Raw genomic sequence first — 19,065 nt, 5'->3', positions numbered from 1 at the left:
GATCTATATCCTGCCAGAGAGAAAGCTATGCCCTGGGAGCCAGATAGGAACTCTTCCTGCCACTAAAGTACCATTTGTTACCTTATAGAATAGCCAGTTTGTTTCCAAAGAGCTGACCCATTAAATAAAATAAAACAAAATCAGTTCTATTATCTTGTAAATTGCTCTATTCTGATGACAACAGACAACGATAGAGAGTAATTGGTACGAGCTATCGATGTCCTAGTTATTGTAAACATAAGACCACGGTTTTCATGGGATTGCTAAATGAAGGAATCATTCTCATTGTAAAATTTGGACATCAAACCAGTCCTACTTCTGCTGAATACCACAGATTACAGTTTAAACAATTGGAACCTTTAATACTCAACAGAGAGACTGCTAGAGAAGACCTGCTGTGCTCTGAATTGCAAAATGGGGGAGGAAGGGGAGGACCCTGGGTACTAGACTGGGTGTGAGATCCATTTCTGCTTGTGGCACTAGCCCAGCTGGTAGAAAGTGGAGGATGTAGGAATCTGGAGAGAGACACCACAATTGACTTAGTTCCTCAGACAAGGATCATTCTAGTCACAGTCCAGGTATTCGGTTTCTGACCTGCTTGGTGAAGCAAAACCACTTGCTCTTAGTTCTGAGAAAACCAACCACTAAACTGAGAATCAACCCCTGGTGAAACCAACTGAAAGTTGCGTAGGGCTAGTGAGACTGACTTTATTTCTTGCCTCTGTGCTCCCTGACTTGCCTCCACTGGGTTCTGCTCTGTCTCTCACCCTAGTACAAGAGCCAATATCCTCTGGCTTTGAGGTCACCCCACCCATGGTTTGACACGTTTGTACTTAGTTCTTGAAAATGCAAAGCACTTGTGACAAAACATAGTTAAGGGGTAGAGAGGTACCATCAACCCGAGGCTCACAAAACACATTTCTAGTGCCTTTTGCCAATAAATAACAGTTAATTCTCTGCCACCTCCACTCTGATCCATGTAAAAGGTCAGATATGGAAAAGACCGTAGGGTTCATTTTCTAGTCCATTCTCCTCACTTTTAAAGATGAGAAAAGGGAGGTCCAAGAGTTAAAGCGACTTGCCAAGGCCACAACTGGGCAGTGGCTGAGCTAGTAGAAGAACTCTATTTCTCTTGTCTTCTGTGTAAACATCCTCCTGGAGTACAATCCCAGAACGCAGTGTGAGCGGTACGCTTGGAATTGTACCAGGACTCTTGGTCTACTGCCCTTTCAAGGCCATGCCCCGGGGATTGTGAGCTTTGTCTCCTTTGTCCTTCATGCAATTGTCACCTAATGTCACTGAGCCTGTTCCCCGAAACCCTCAAAATAAGAATTCCTCACAAATGTATAAGGTTGGCCAAACATTTATATAAATGAATGGACGGAAAGTGTCATTTGTAATTTTAAGGCAATCTGCTGGTATAAGATGTGATTATTTAAATATCCACCACATAACATCATTAATCCACTTTTTTCCCTTTTTTGGCCTGGAGCATGTTAATCCCTAGGTCGGCCTTAATTAATTTCAGGTGTGTGATTAATATGTTAATGGCGCTCTCACTCAGCCCTCAGCCCTTAAGTGTTCTGCAATTTCTTGGACTCCAGTTGTGCTCTGCACTCTGAAGCGCAGCGGGGCTTTTGTGAAGAGGGCATATCTTTACCACATTTTCAAAATCCCCATTCCAGCAAAAGATAAACCAAAGGATTGAACATTATTGTTGCAAATCGATTCCAGAGAAACATTACCGGGGAGTTCTGCTAGTGTATAGAGAATGGCTCAAGTTACAAAAATTCAGATAACTGTGCAACTTCCCAGGAATCTAACTATTGTTTAAAATCAGGAGAAACATGATTTTAGCCTAGTATCCTGGGGAATCTTCGGAACGAATGAGGCTGAGCAGTCGTCCTTGGCAGGTAGGGTCGTTGGCAGGAAGGGAAAGAGTTTTTAGTGGCCTTAGTGAGCAAGGACCAAGTGTGATCTTTGACAAACAGAAGAATTTTAAATCAATTCATGTAATTGGGCTCACGTTGCCTGAGTCCAACCTTTTCCTTTGCTTTCAGTCTCTTCTTCCTGTCAAGCCCCATGGGTGAGTGGAGCAGCTAGATGTCTCTGCAGCTAACTGCTAGGGCATCTACAGGCAACAGCAAATAAGGAGATAAGGAAAAGTTCTTGTTTCAAGAGATTCTTTCAGAATGCAGCCCCAAGTGTCTGCTGTTGTCTTGCTCTGGGAGGCTTTTCTCCATCTCGGCGTGTCTGGCTTGATGGATAATCTTTCAAATGTGCAGGAATATTTCAGATTGGAAACAATAGTTTCTTAGGCATTAGAAGAGCTTCAAGAATTCATTTTTCATCCCTACTGCAATGTGTTAATGACCAAAGGTTACACAAAACACGAAGTATTTGAATCTCCTGATACGGAAAGTTCGCGAAAATGCTTCATGCCATTTTCCATTGCTGTTCCAAAATCACATCTGTTTGGAACTGAACCGTAGCATGTGTGCTGGGGAACCTGTATGAAATTAACTTTTATAGCTGCCTTTACAAGCAGGATCTTTTATTGTCTACAACTTGGCTGGGATTCAGGAAGTTCCTAAAATGATTTATTGTCATATGTGCCTATTTGATGGCGGCTGATGAAACTGATATATTATTGAACATATGCAGTCATTCTGGCTAGAGACAACAGATCATCTGAGCCTTTTATCCAAAATGATCGAAGAATTCACATTGTGGAAGAGGAAAAAAAGTTGAGTATTGTGTTTTAAGCGAAATAATTACTTGCAGGAGCAAAACATTTGTTAGCAATCCTATAGTTTTTTTCTCTTTGCCAACACGGTAAGACCTTACTAGAATCTAGAATACATTCTTTAACAATGCTTAAGGGACTATTTCCCCAGTAAATGTTGGTTCCCCTTCTTATAATATCTGAGATGTTTAGTTCGGTTTATTAGACTGTGGTATCAAGAATCAAAGATCATGAATCTAAATTTCTTTCGTGTTACTTAATGCAAAAAAACCCCAATTCTCTTCGTGTTTGACAGAGGGGCCCCTTCAGTCCAACTAGTCATCTTTCATATGATTGCAAGAGGAATTTGGTGAAATGAGGGGTGATAGCAATGGAGTCTGTCTTTGTAGTCAAAAAACTCAAGAGCATGTTTTTCTATTGATGAATCGCAACTTCCACACGTGAACGACGGCACCCTTAACCAACCAACAAGAACGACATTGCATTTGATCAAATTAAAATACAGGGAGAAAAGAGCCAATGTAATTCTAGGATCTGCATTTATAGCATATAAAATATTTAATCCTGTGGCAAAATCTGGAGTTTCTGGATTCAGTGTGTACTCTCGCCGCCAGATAGCTAATTGACACAATCATATTTCGATTGGAAATGCATAGTCAAAGATCTGGGCGTTTCAGATGGATTTGGAAACGAAGCCACAAAACTCCAGATCTTAGAGAGCTGTGTGAACCAGTGCCATTCAGATCCAGTTTTCTAGTTTCCATGTCAATTGAAAACATTTGAATTATAGTGTCAGTGGAAAAACAACAACGACAATTCCTAGTTGTCTACAGGGTCATTTATAAGACAAAGGTGGGAGTAGTTACTCCAAATGGAATTAGAGACAGTTGTTTTTTTCTCTTGATGCTGCAGAGGCCCACTTTTTTGGGAACAGAATTTGGAGGCTGGTGTTGGGGTTCTGCCTGGTCTATGTTATTCCTCTTTATTCCAAAACCATTTTTTATTTAAAATGGAAGTGATTTATGTAGTTACCACCTCACTCATCTTCATAAGGAATTTAGATATCAACAGAGGTCATTAACTTTCTACAAACAGAAAAATAGAAATGAACTTAAGGGACTTAGCAGCATTGATTATGAAACTGTTTAGTCCCTGAAATTCTGGAATGCTGTTTCTGTCTATGAGCTGACCGAGGATCAGAATGAATCCTAGTTGAGTAAGTGCCTTGGTTGTGTTCAGACTTTGCTTTCCCCAACCTTAATGGTTTGGCGGTTTGACAGTTACGTGCTAATAAACATATTTCGCAGTCAGGCAAGTTAGCTTCAAATAGTAAAGGAATCTTTCATAATTGTGGACAATTGCTAACAATGTTGGGGCTGTGTGCTCCTGTACCAAAATGGGTCCTACTCTGTCCACTCTTGAGGCTGGAAGCAAACAATTCAGAGTGCACGTCTTATTGTCAGGCACATCGTCTTTGCTTCTAAAGAAGGATAGCGGGTTCTCAAGGGGCTTGGAAACAGTTGAATATGGGTAATGTTAATTTGGTGTAAAACTTCAAGTGGAATATTACTAATGCCAAAGAACAAAGCAATGGAGGATGTGGTAACTAATTACTGACAGCACTGTCACTATTTTTTATGTAAGTGTGAACAAGAATCATATGTTTCCTATAGTTCATCCTTGTTGATGTACTTAGCATTACGGGTAAAAAGAGTGATAATGAGCAGCCAGCTGATTGCTGAGAACTGCCGTGGACTCCCCTTGCTAGCAGTATTTTGTACCCATGCCCAGAGGCCCTGGGGGCCGTGGGCATTCTTTAAATACATGAGACAATTTAGTAGTTGTGATTTAAAAGCACTCTCATAGACTTGAATGAGAAGACCCTGTCATAATAATCTGAAACTAATGACACCGTGATTTGGTGTTGCAGAAAGCTGCTGAGACTACCAAATGGGGACGTCTAGACTCCACAGTGTGGCTCTGACTTCCTTGGGAGCTCTAGATCGCACTGTGGAAATAGAAGGACTAGATATTGGGGGGTGTGAGGGAACTATGTTAATTCAGGGATTCCAGCAAGAGAGGAGGACATTAATATTTCTTCAAGATGAACTCAGCAGCTATGGACACCCGGTTTGATGATTTTTTTAAAAGAGTCTTTTATTTGAGAATCTTGAGAAGATTTATCCAACGTCCATGACAGGATGAAAAGGACCCATTCCAAAAACTGGATAATTATGGACACAAAGAACCTCAGACCAAGGGCTAGAGGTTTGTATGTCAACATATAAAAAGGGATGCTGAACGTATAAGGGCAGAGTAATTTAAAGGGAAGAACTTAGAATCACAGACTCCTAAAATGTAGTGCTAGACGGACCTAAAGGCAATTGTCGAATCTTCTGCCATTTAGTCAATGACGAAACTGAAGCCCAATGACGTTAAGATCTTTTAGGGGGAGAATTAGAATTAGAATCAGCTTCCTAACTCCCAGTCCAATAGTCTCCCTAGTACAGCAATTCCTTTAGAAACCCTGACTGCTGTCCTCTAAGCCCAGCCTTATCAGGAAAGCCCCTTTAATTTATCATCGGGCAGGTCTCTCTCTAGGTGACCAGTCTCGAGTCAGACACATCTCTCTCCTTATTGCAAATTGGTACATTTACTCTCTGGTATGAATGCATCTTATGTCCCTCTGGGAAGCTTGAGCTCCTTCCTAGGGCCACTGGACTGGAAATCAGAAAATCTGGGCTCTGGGCTCATTTCTGTCAAGTCACTTAACCTCTCAGTTCTGTTCTCTTATTTGTAAAGTTGGGAGAATGATTGTATGATCTCTAAGACCCTCTCAGCTCCAAATTGCTAAGACTCTATTTAAACACATTTGAAGGGGAAACAATGGGGGCTATTTCCTGGACAGGATGATGACTGTCTTTTCATATGCAAATATGCATTGTGAATTCTAAAAGGGAGAGTAGATATGAACTGCTAGTGGAGGAGAATGGACCCAGGTGGCTTGACAACACCACCAAGCAAAGTTGGGAAAGACTTAAGAGGTCTTTGAACAAAATGATGTTTAGATGAAAGGAATGATCAATGAACCTGGTAAACAGAGTCTAAGTTAAGCTCATTGAGAGTCCACTGGCTGAGGACATGGTAGAAACCAGATCTTTGAGTTTTTCCAAGTATGCTCCAATAACGTCATAGGAAAAGTTATTCATGATCACATAAGTTTTTGAAACACTGGGAAAACAAAATAAATTGTTTTCTTTAGGAAGGACTTCTCAGTGCCTTTAATGTGATAAACTGCTTTGGGAAACTCTAAGGTGCAGAATTTCCCAGATTCATTTGGCCATGGAACACACTGTTTTCTGACACATTCCCTGGGAAACGCTATCTTAGAACAGACCTAGAGAGAGGGGAGAGGACAGTTCAGGGTCATATTTTAGCACCTCTTGAAGGATGTGGATCAAAAGCTAAAGTGTGAGAACCAAGCACCAGCACAGGTGTCCTCCCTTAGACACCAAAGCGGACTCAGAGCATATCTGAACCTGAGACCGGAAACCGTAAGGTAGTGGGAATCTGTGGGAGAAACCGTGACCTTGAAGGGAAGGCTGAGGATAAAGTACATACATGCCTTCTAAAAGGAGGGAGAGGGCAAACAAGAACTCCTAGACTCTCTAACGTTTTCAAGGACACCAAACTAACTGTATCACTTAAATGGTTTCTAGTTATTTTCTGGCCCGCAAAAGGTGTGCACACAACAGAATAGCCTTATGCTGAAGCAAAGATTAATTTTTATATAATTTTTTTGCAAAGGTTAATTTTGTAGCCCATAGTATAAGTAAAAGGAGCAGGTTAGAGCCCACAACAAGGTCTTAGATGAAGACATGTGGAATTCACTGCTATGGGGACCTGGAGTTCTTAACTGGAGGTCCATGGATGTGCATCAGAGGATGCGTATGTACAACTTTGTGGTGGAATGTACACCTGCTGGGTTTTTGGAGCAGTGTAAATGGCTTTCATCAGATTCTCAAATGAGCCTATAATCTCAAAAGCAGTCAGCAATGCCTTACTGAGGCTCATTTTGCAGGGGAAGAAACTGAGGCTCAGAGAGGTGAGTGTACTTGTCTTTATCTTTCGTTGCTGGCAGTGAAGTTCACCTGAGAGCTGATAAGCATAGGTGGAATGGAGAATCCACTGGGGGCCCTTGACCATTGGTTTTGGGGTTGCCCTTGCCCCTAGACTGGAGTAGTCCTTGAAATATGCATTACACTTCCCATTTTGCAGGCAGAACACAGACAGTACAAATTATTCAGAGTGACCTGCCACTAGAACATTTGCACTAGAAACCCCGAGTTTTGACTCCCACAAGAAATTACTCATAATTAATTTGTTACATATTCCATATATCTAAGAAAAACAAAAATGAATTTTGGTTTTAAACATGCCATAATCGTGAAAGGTTTTCTCTGCATTCAGTATCACACTGTGGTTTTGCCGTGAACATCACAAAGATTTTGAAATCAGAAGGTTTTTCATTTTACCTTTTAGAAACATGGTATAATTTGTCTGCATGATTGCATTTTAATTAGCACTCCCATTGCCTATTTAAACATGCACAGATATAAAACGAGCCAAGCAAATAGAAAGACATATAGCCAAGGTGTTTGCTACTGTGCCGTTACTGAACACTGCCTTGGGATAAACCCCGTACCAGACTCAGGTTTAATAGTGTGAACTGGTTCAAAATGAACCCATTTGTATGCATAATATTTTACATAAGGGTTAAGCTGCTTTAGCAATTGTTGATAATTATGGATCCTTGCACAGCTCTGAGGATCTCCAAACATTTTTTGGAAGTAAATCAGCCATTCCTACGATTTAAAAACAAAAAATAGAGAGTTTTATAGGGGGCATTTTACACAAGTCTTGGGTGGTCAGATGATGACCCTTGGAAACGCAAAACCACATCAGAGTTCCGCCAGTATGCACGTTGTGGGCGGGGAGGATGGGGGAAGGATGCAAACCACAAGAATGGACTTACTTTGGAGGGAGGTTTTAACTCTCTTTATAGCACAGCACGAGGTGGTGGTTCAGCGTGGTTTGTGCTGCTGTTCTGGGAGGCACCACTTTTCAAAATTCTGAACTAGGCTGTTAAGATCAGAAATGAAGGTGAAGTAAAGAGATTCGCCCTTCCGGACCCACCCTTGGAAGCCCTAGCTTCTAACACTTTTCTAACTAAGACCTTTGTGGGTTGAGCAGATCAGTCCTGAGAAAGCCTTCAGCCTTTTCAGTAGTGGCTGTCGGGAGTCAGGTGAGCTGTAGCTCAGGCTAGTGGTCAGATCACCATGAATATCCACCAGCAATCAGCTCTCAAAATTAGGTTGATACTTGGCTTGAATAGTAGTCTACGAATATTTCCCAAAACATCAGCTACATGATAAGATGAAATATTTATTGTTACATGGCTTGCTCAACTACCAGCTAGTCAACTAAAACTGGGATTCATTGGAATGAAATTCCTAAATCCTCTTCCTAAGTCACACCACGACCAAAAATCTCTGCAGAAAAATGGTGTATCTATGCAGCTTTGAAAGAGAACCTGAAGCAAACTTAGAACTTGGAGCTTTAAGGTGACGTCAGTTGTTTAGCAGCTCTGGGATGATTGTCTTGTGACCTCTCGTTGGACAGACCTGTTCATGGGACAGAACTATCATTTTTTTGTGGAATTGAAAATCATGCTTCTTGCAAAGCAGGGCATTCCCATCTTTGTACTGATAGGTCATTATGAAGTCCATTGAAAATAATTTTGTAATGAAATCTCAGTTAATAATTGTAGATGTCCAGAGTATTCTGGGCCCTAGATGTAATAAACAGTCAGAGGGGCTTGACCCCTGAACTCTTAATGCCTAAACAATGCACCTCCAACTCAATAACCGACGTCATTGATGGCGAGGGCCCCAGCCGATGACTGACTTTTCCTCCCCCATCAAATTCCTCATAAAAAGGCAGGAGTGTGCGTGGACAACAAAACAAGGGTGACAAGCTAGAATCTTCATCTAGACTCTTCGCCACAGTGCTGACAAATGAGAGTAAAAGCTCAGACTTCCTGCTCTTTCTCTTTAAACCCATTAAGCCTTCTCTGGTAAACAGCCCTGCTGTTGCTTTGTTTAGTTTCCCTCCCTTCCCCCATTTGTTTAAAGCATTGCAAGTCCTACAACTGCTGTGGCCATCATTCTCCCAGAACACAACCTGCACAATGGCAGGGCTACAATGGGAGAGGCAGCCTGGCAGCGATTCCTTTGTGCCTCAGAGGGTTTCAACCGATTTGTGAGGCTGAAGCAACCATCCCAAGATAGGTACTGAGGGCTGACTAGTGGAGCAGGCTTTTTTGAGTTAATCTGTAGGAACACATTTTTGCCTTTTTCGAGTGTTATTAAGCACGAGTCAAGGAGGCTCGGGCAGAGTCCTCACTAGTTCTCCCAGTTTTGACTTATGCCTTGAGCACTGTGCAGAGTGCTTAGATACACAGAGCTAAGTACTATCTGCATCTGACTTGCAAGGACCTCTAGGACTTTGTTATGCTCAGGGCCTGCCTCCACCTCTCGGCTGCTGTGCAACCTCCTGCCCCCCAATGCTTGGTGGTAGTTGTCAGGTTTGGATGAAGAGAGAAGGAAGAAGTTTGTAAGAGCCAGATAAGTGGTCTCATATGTACCTAGGAGATCAGTAATTGCCAGAGCCTTGGTTAAAAAATCTTCATAGCTCTTTATTTCGCATCCACTATATTCTCCTAAGACCTGGGTGGGGTTGATGTGGGCTTGGCGAGTGGAGGAGTCAAAAGAAAGGTTTCTTGGACTCTCGGGGTCTGGTAATAGTGCTCTTTTATTCAGAAAATATCTTGGGGACAGGACCCATGGGCAGTGAAGAGCTGCAATGTGTTGAGGGCAGGGCTAAATTTATAAGGCATAGGTGTGTGAGTTATTTCTTTACAAGACAAAGGAAAGATCATGTAAAAAAGTCATTAAAATGATCTCAGTGCAGCTGGGGTCTGGTTATTGGGTGGTCTATAACTTTGGATACGAATCAGGTCAAGATGTCCTGTACTTCCCAGAGGGTGGTATAGATCATAGACAGGCATGGAGGCCAGAATGCCTTGGGCTTCTCCCCGTGGGGCAGCCTTGATCCACATCAGGTCACCAAGAATTTGTGTGACCTTATGATAAGTCACTTGCTGTGAGAGAGTAGAAAATATATATATTGGTCTCTGCCCCCTGTTCCTGGCACAGAGCTCCTAAAACCCTTGTAATTTCTTAAGATAAGAACAGTAGGAGCATCTTTTGTTCGAATAGTTGGTCTTTGACCCAAGTTCCTGACACAGAGTTCCTAAATCCCTTGGAATTTGCTGGGTGATAGCAGTGTCTTTTGTTCGAATGAGATGACTCTTGGTGGGCTCCTGTATGGAGGCTGGTCACGAGAAAGATCAAGCCGTGATTAGAAGTTTGGAATTTTCAGCTCCACCCCCCATTCTCCAGAGACAGGAGAGGGACTGGAAATGGAGTTAATGATTGCCCTGCCTATGTGATGAAGCCTCCATAAAAATCCCCAAAGTCCAGGGTTCAGAGAGCTTCCGGCTTGGTGAACTCATGGAGGTGCTGGGAGAGTGATGCTTCCGGAGAGGGCATGGAAGCTCCAGGCCCCTTCTCACATACCTTGACCTATACATTTCTTCTATCTGGATGTTCATCTATATCCTTTATCATATCCTTCTATAATAAACTAGTAAACAATGAGTAAACTCTTTTCCCAAGTCCTGTGAATTATCAGACCTGAGAAGGGGGTCATGGGAACCTCTGATTTATAGCCAATAAATGATCAGAAGCATAGGTAACAATCTGGACTTGGAATTGGCATCTGAAATTGATTGAGAGCTTGTGGGACTGAGCCCTTAACCTGTGGGATCTGACGTTATCTCCAGCTAGATAGTGTCAGAATTGAGTTAAATTGTAGGACACCCAGCTGGTGTTGCAGAATTGCTTGCTGTGGGGAAAAAAACCCACATCTGGTGTCAGAAGTGTTGTGAATGTGGTAGTCGTGTGAGAGTAAAGGAGACACACAGGAGGAGAAGTGTAGGTTTCTTTACACTTACGTTCTCTGAGTTTCCGTTTCTTCATCAGTAATATTAGAGTAGTTCAGTGGTTCTCAAAGTGTGGTCCGGGGACCAGCAGCACCAACATTGCCTGGGAACTTGTTAGAAATGCAAATTCTCAAACCCCAACTGAGACTTTCTGAATCAGACCCGCTGAGTGGGGCCCAGCAATCTGCATTATCTTAAGAAGCCTTCCAGGAGATGCTCATGCAACCTCAAGTTTGAGAACTTTTGGAAAATGTTTCCAGCAGTGGCATTTGGATGACGCATAGTTTCAGCTCATCAAGTCAGTTCAAACCCAAAGTCCTACATACACATGATAACATTTCCAGGGTGAGACTTGCCACGTGTATCAGCTGTGAGCATCCTTGCTCTTACACGGATGAAGAATTATAATTACGTGATGAAGGGAAAGCTACAGAAAGGTGAACTAGCTTGGCAAGTTAAAAACCTTTCTGTTCAGGATCCTATATCCCTCTTAAGTCAAACTGAAATGATTTCACAGGACGGTGATAAGTGCTCGACTGCTGTTGGACTGCTCTAGGCAATATCGACTTGGATGCGCACATTTGCTTGCTCTGAAAAGAGAACTGGAGGATTTTTTTTTCTTACCCAGGATCAGTTCTTTGTTTGATAAAGATGCCCTGAGAACACTAGTAAGTGCTGTGCAGCTTCACCTGTTAAAGTAACTGCTATGTTATATCTTAAGGAGAGAAAGACAGGCCCTTCTGAAGTAGGTATCAGAGTTGTCATAGCAAAGTTCTGACCCCAAGCCCCATTGCATATGCGATTTCTCCTGCCTTTATGTATCCCCCTTCCTCCTCCTTGCTTGTGTACCTTTTACGTATCTTTTGGGACTCTGTACAGTCATCAGTCACTTCTGGGATACTCTTCCTGAACTTCCGCAATTGGGTTAGGAGCCCCTTTTCAGTGTTCCCTGGGCCCCCAGTGCTGATCTGTATCACAGCTGTCAACAAGTGTCATCATTGCTGCTTGACTCATCCACTTCCCCAACTCATCCGGAGCTCCATGAGGACAAGGGCTGTCTCCCTCACCACTCATTTCATTCTTAGGGTCTAGCACGGTGCCCTGCACATAGAGAGCATCAGTTATTACTTATTTATGGAGAGTGGCTCCATATCTCCCAGCCACTCTCCAACAGATTATTTGTTTTTTTAGTCACCCATCTGTTTATAGGTCCATCAGTCAAATAGCTATTGTCCAAATAGTAGACGTTGCCCAAAGATAGGATGTGGTGGGGCTGCTGTCAGGGACTCAGACATGAGCCCATTGCACTTTCTCCTCGAGAACCTGAGGGCCCGATGGCTCCCCCCCCACCCATTTTTTGTTTGTTTTTGCACCTCAGGTGCAGACGCCCAGGTCACGACACACCACAGTCACGGATCTCTTCAAGGCCCTTCTCTAGATGGAATGTTTTCCTTTTTCTCATTCCCCACCCCCATGTTTGTCCTCTCTGTAGGCAACCAGTTAACATGTTTGTGTGCATTCTTTGATTTGCCTATATTCTTGCAAAACATGTATTTCTGTTTTGTGAACATGTGTTTTAAGTTTACATAAGTGGTATACAAGAAACCTCATTCTGCTTCTTACTTTTTCCGCTGTGCATGTTAACAGGCGTCCGTGTTGCTGTGTGTGACATCCTGTTTTACTCATCTGTTCCCACAGTGGTGGGCACCTAGGCTGCCTCCAGCTCCCCATGGCCACAAACATTGCGATGAGCATCCTTGTTGACCGATGGGAGAATCCCTAAGAATTCATGGCATATATGCCCTAGGACTCAGGGGCAGGACTCTGGGTCACAGTATGTGTATGTTCCTACATTGGCTGATTACCACCAGATTCTCTCCAGAATCGTTTCTGGGATCTTGTAGATTGGCAGAAACTCCTTGTTTACATTCTAGATTGTAGTCCCTTGACAGTTTTGACATTGGAAATTTCTTCTTCTAATATGTTGTTTGTTAGCTTTGCCCATGGTGTCCTTTGCTTAAAAAAAAGTTTCCATCTCCAAAATGTATTACAGACTTTGGTTTTGAATGGTCCTAAATGATCTTTTGATTATGAGCAAAAGTGGGTAGCTTTTCACCGTAAGATAAGTTTTTGCTATGTTTTAAGAGCAGCCGTAGACAGCATCATGCTTATCTGGACCTCAGCATGCCTCAATGAGTTAATCAGTTGAGCCTCAATGCAGAGAAGCCCCTAATATTAACCAAAAAACTACCTACATGTCAGTCCATTGTGGAAATAGGGCTACAAGTGTTGTAAATAGGAAGTCATGCACCTTTGTGATAACCCCTATAAATAACCAAAACAAGAGAAGAGAGAAAGAAAAAAAAGCATGAGAAAGTACTTGTGACCTTAGGGAGTGGGGCCCAGGACTCAGAAAAGCTGAAAGAGCCAAATTGGTTTTCCCGTGGGCAAGCCTGTGTTTATAGTCCTTATGAGAATTCAGAAACCCCTCTCTTAACGGTTCCTGTTGGCTCTGCATATTTTACCTTGGCTGGCAGATATCCTGTTAGAGTTAGCAAAGATTCTAGGAGTGGATGTATAAAAAGAATCGGAATTTCTTAGTATGTGTTAAGAGCCTTTATGATACAGTCTCAATAACATCAATCTCATCTGCTCCTTCCAGCCCCTCCCCACTCCTATTTGATGGCAACCCACATCAAATGCCATACTCAGTTCCCCTTAGCATGCCACTTGTGTGCACATGCTGGTGTCTGTGACCTGAGGGACTTGTACCTGTACTCAAGACCCAGCCCAAGCTACGTCTCGTCTATTAAACGCCATACTCTTCCCTTCCCATCTCAGGTGGGCCTACTGTATCAGGTATATACCTCAATTATTGCATATATCATGAGGTCGTGTACGTGTTATGTGTCTGCCCGCTCCAGCTCCCACTTAACTGAAAGCTTCTTGAGGAAGGAGCAGGGTCATGTTCATTAAGTATCACCAATAGAATCTCAGACATATGGTGGAGACTCAATAATTCTCTCCAAGATGACGGAAATCTGCTTTCTTGTCCCTTAAAGATTACCATCTGATAGCCCAGATCCTTAAGCTAAAAGCTAAAATACCAACTAACTAATCTGAAGAGTAAGTCCATACTATTATGTTTCTGGTTTAGTGTGTAAAATCTTCCACCTGATATTCACAACTGAAGAGGAAATTTCTCGCAACAGAGAACTCATAGTAATATAGAGGAATGATGGTAACAATGGAATTTACAAGCAGCAACATGGCAGCTAGAAAAGGTTATTTAGAGGGATATTTTGGGTCAGGGGGCCCTTTTGCTGCCACTCAAACGACCTCACCTCTGTAAATATCAATATTTAGGGATGTCTTGGGTATGTTCACAAACAGAGTTAGCCTTTCCTCCCCGGTGTTATATTTGTAGGTTTCTCAGCAAGGTGGGCAGATAAGTATACAGCACATGGAATTTCTGAGTTGTCATGTTGATTTGAGTCAAATTTCATCATGACAATGATATACTGATACTTTTTCCCTGAGTAAGATGTGTTTGATGATAATGTTTTGTTGCCAGAAGTTCACTGCAAGAGGAAGTAGAAATAATATAGGAGGTATAGGAATGTTTCTCCCAAGAAGAAGATTCCCTTCTTAGGATCCTAGGTGGGGTTTTCTTTCCTGACCTTTCTTCCTTAGCCTTGAACGTCAGTGCGAGGGCCCTCGCTCCACGAATGCAGAATTCAGCTACATAGGTTGGCCTCAGAGAATATATGCTCATTGGTTGGGCCATTGGGCACCCAGTTAGCCATTTCCCTCCATTTTGCTTTTCCATTTCTTTTTGTATGCTTGTTTTATTTTCCTTCTTCTTTCAGCAGGATGACTTTATCGTCGCCTCAGTCCACATGGTGGAAAACACAGCCACACCCTAGTGTCCACCCCTTAATTCCTATTCCAAAGTCCTGGGGTCTGGAATTTGGAATTCTCGCTGGTCTAGAACGGGTATGGTGCCTATTTTTTTCCTGTCAACTTGGCGGGGGTAAAAGACCAGGTTGAACAGTCATGGCTACTGGGAACTCCCTGCGACCAAGGCAGGAGGGTGGAGAGCAGTTCCAGAAAGGAGGGCTGCACATATGCTTTAATAGGCATCTGCTCTACAGCAGTCTTTAGGAAGGGTTTCCTAGGCACTAACCTAAGGCCCACTTTTGAGAAACAGCCAGTTCTTTTTCGTCTCAACAACAAAAAAAAGTAAGAAAGAAAAGAAATGGACAGAATTTGGAATGTGTTCTAAGAGCCCTGGTTCTGTTGTAACACACACATCTCTGTCCCCTGTGGTACGTACATAGTGTGCCTGCATATAGAAATGTCTACTGTCAGAGTTAGTGTAGTGCAAACATATGCTCTCTTGAGATTCCAGCATATGAACTTTTCAACACACACACCTCACACAAAAATTTCCCAAGGAAAGCAAATAATTTCAGGTTTAGGAAAGAGCAGAGATGTCTCGATAATAGCATTCAACAAGTGTAACATTCTGGGCTCAAAGCGAATGCCTTGTGGGAAAAAAAGGTGCTAAAATGGCTTGATTGGGGCTTTAATGAGAGATTTTTCTCCTCTACTCCATCCTCCTCCCCTCCTCCCCACCCGGGTTATTTTCTCCAGAAGTCCAGTCAAGAGCCCAGTGCTGGGGAACACTAAGAGAATGTTAACAATTCAACTCTACCAATTAATTGCCGGCACTTTCTCCATCCTGCTCAGCAGGGCCTCTCTCTTGCAGGCTGCCGAAAACATAACAATGTGCCTTTCCGTTGTGAATGCGGAATGGGATGTTCATCAGAGGGCTTACAAATCCTCAGGGCTGCAATATGTGCTCCTTGGGCACACGTTATGGAGGCCAGAACGTGTCTCCCTGTCACACTTGGATGTGAGTAAATTCTTATGTGACAGTAAAATGAGAAACAGGAATCCCCTCTTCAAAGACAAAAGGGTATACAGGAAATGTACAGAGGCAGTGACTTAAAATACACGTGTGAACACTCTGTCTGCCTCTGGTTCCTCCCTGCCTGTTAATGAAATGACTCACTCAAGAATCCAGGTTTGAATTGTAGGGTTGCCATCACACCCTACCTAGGTCTGCATGGACGTTTTAGAAATTGAGTTGGCTTGTTAGTTCAATACGTATTGAGAACGCCTAAGGCGGGACCTCTGTGTGGGAAGAGACAAGGAGAAATCTCCCAGGTATAGATCCTCCATATGAAGCTCACACTCCGGTTTGGGAGCTTAAGTGCAGAGGTGAAGTGTGAACGGATTTAAGGGAAGATGTGAGGCTGCGGATAATTAAGTACCAAATAAGTATCACTAATAGTGCTATTTTTAGCCACAGTTCAGTTTAAAAGAGGAAGGAAGGAGAAGACAATTGGATTTCTTTCAGATTCCGCTCTTTTTGCCTAATTGGCTATGATGGGTGTGTTTGCCCAGGAGTAGTACACAGTGATCTAGGGGAGGAAGTGGTGAATTCTATTGTGAAAACAGGCATATAAAGAGCCCCAAAGGAGTTGGTTTTTAAAATCCAGCTGAATTTCACTGCAAACTTTACAATGTGAATTTGTGTCTCTAATTCAGTGGTTCTCAAACTGGGGATGGTTTTGAAATTGAAGGTTGGGAGTTGCTGGTTAAAAAAGGGAGAAAACGGGGAGAAAAGTCAGATTGAAGGCACAGCAGCATGAAGCAGCTCTGCGCATGAATGGAGCTAATGTCTTCTGCAAGGGAAAAGCTCTCCAGGTTTAGAGTGATCCCAGCTTACAGGTAAATACCTGGGAATTTGGCAAAACTGTAAGCAATCAAATTGCCTTGCAATTAAACCTCATTTTGACATCTCAGGCCCTGGAATGTTTTGTCTTCTCACCATCGCCCTCTCTAAGTCTGTAGAAGTTTATCTACGAGAAGGTAGTCTTTTCTAGGTTGATCTTGGAATGGTAGAGAGAAAGGAAGTTTTGAATCCCATAGTTTCCATGGTGTTACTAGTGTTGGGAGAGAGATTCGGGTAGTAACCTACCAGAATAATGCTCCACAACGCTCACTCTACCTTTTAGAGGACTCTTCGGCAACAAAACAAAACAAACTAGGAAACTTACTCAGAGTTGGTGTCATCCATTGAGGATGGCAGGAAGGGAGCCACCTATAGATGCTGTGATGACTACTGCAATAGAAGCAGGCCCAGGAAAGAGTAACAAGCTCCATCACCCCATCCTGCCAGAGTTGATCACTTTGAAAAGGGCAAGGCCAAAGTCAGGTTTACTATAGGGATGTCTTTTCTTCATGTGAAATAGCATTGCGATGTTTCCAAGGAAAGTTAGTGCTTGACTTGGCAAGGTGTTCTTTGCAATTACTAAGGAAACTAGTTAGGGGTTAGCCTAAGTGCTTCTTGGTGGAGATGAAGATATTAAACTGGAATTGGGCACCTGATTTTGTTCTCATTCATAGAACTGGAGCTCATCCCCAGCGCCACTCATGCCCCTAGCCTCCAGTTGTATCAGCTGAAGTCAGGCATTTGCAAGAAACTAGAAGGAATCAAATCAAAACTAGAACCCTTCTTCCGGTGAAGAGTGGTGGAATTTTCAGAGAGAAGGAGTGGATGCTCCATGTGGGAGACTTGAACAAGAGGACTACGGAAAGGAAGCGGGGCTGGAGAGAGAAGGAACTGTGAGAGAAGGAGCTTCCAGATGGAGCATTCTTGCAGAGGTTCAGCTCCGGAAGACCTCCTTCTCCTCTCCGGAGGAAGGAATAATTAAATTAGACAAAGTTACAAGTTCAGTTCCTACTATGCTATGCTGGTCTTTGCACATTTAACTTATCCAGAAAATATAATAAAGAATAAGATGCCATTCCAATAGTAACAAAAACAACATAATATTTAGGAGTTGATTTAACCAGGATTACATCAGACCTCCATGGGGAAAAGCTTTAAAACTCTAATAAAAGACATTGAAAATGATATCAATAAATATCACATTCTTGGATGGATGATTTAATATTATAAAGATCGCAATTCTCTCCAAATTAATTTATGGTCTCAATCCACTCTCAGTCAAAATTCAAACTGGATTTTTTCTCCCAGGAATGCAGTAAATTTATGAAAGAATAGAGATTCACAAATAGCTAAGCAAATATTAAGAAGAAACACAAAAGTAAAAAGGGGGACATCTATTCAGATATTAAAATATAAAACGAAGCCAAAGTAATGCAAATAGTATTCAGAAACAGACATATAGACCAGACGGAGCAGACTAGAAAGCTCAAAGATAGACATGAACTCGAGTGGAGAAGATATTTGCAATGTCTAAAACTGACAAAGGGTTAATATGTAGAGTAAGCAAACAGGGCTTGCAAATCAATAGAAAAGCAAAAAAAAGATATGAACAGGCATTTTAGGAAGGAGAAAACCTAAAAGGCAATAAACATATCAAGAAATGCTCCTATGTGCCAATAACCAGAGAAATGCAAATAAGAACAGTGAGACTTCACTTTACACTAACTTAGACTGGAAAAAATTAGAAAAGTGAATGATGTCAACTGATGGAGGGGAATGGGATTTGGGTTACCTAGGATCACTTGCAGCCATTTTCATGAGTAATCTGGCACTACTGAGGTAAGTTAAATATCTGCGTAATCTGTAAGCCAGATATTCCCATGACTAGGTAGATATGCCAGAGAAATTTTCACAGTGGTCTGGATGGGGAAATAGATAAGCTTGTTCATATCAATAACGTATTGCCATACTATCGTATTGATGGAGAGTTAGAGACTGCCTGTCTATCACCAGGAGAATCACCATGTAGACATAGTAGATGCATGTCCTCTGTGTAAGTCTTATGCAGTAATAAGAAGCAATGGGCTAAATAGACAATAGCAACATGAATTCTCTCAAAACATAACGCTGATTGAAAACGTAAGAAACAGAATAAAATGCACAATACAGACTGTTTCTGAAAGTTAAGGAAACATACACTAAAGAGCAGTAAATACTGCTCTTTGCAAGAAAACATACAGACAAAAAGATGGATATGAAATACATTAGAATAATTGTTTACGGGGAGAAGTCAAACAAAAAACAGAAAGACAGACAGACAACAGAAGGGCCCCGTATGGACCAAAGAGGATATCATGCCTGGAGCTATTAAATATGATTATATCCATCAGT

The 19,065-nt window shown here is 42.2% G+C and overlaps 1 long non-coding RNA gene across 1 annotated transcript in view; it reads left to right on the top strand.

Moving 5' to 3' along the window:
• LOC139077263 (uncharacterized) overlaps positions 1-19,065 on the top strand; it is a 135,855-nt gene that overhangs the window by 31,671 nt on the left and 85,119 nt on the right. The gene's annotated exons all lie outside the window — the stretch shown is intronic.

This window comes from Equus przewalskii, chromosome 19, assembly GCF_037783145.1.
Source record: "Equus przewalskii isolate Varuska chromosome 19, EquPr2, whole genome shotgun sequence".
Lineage (NCBI taxonomy): Eukaryota > Metazoa > Chordata > Mammalia > Perissodactyla > Equidae > Equus > Equus przewalskii.
Note: the sequence above shows the minus strand (reverse complement) of the source record. Positions and strands in the feature narration are given on the sequence as shown.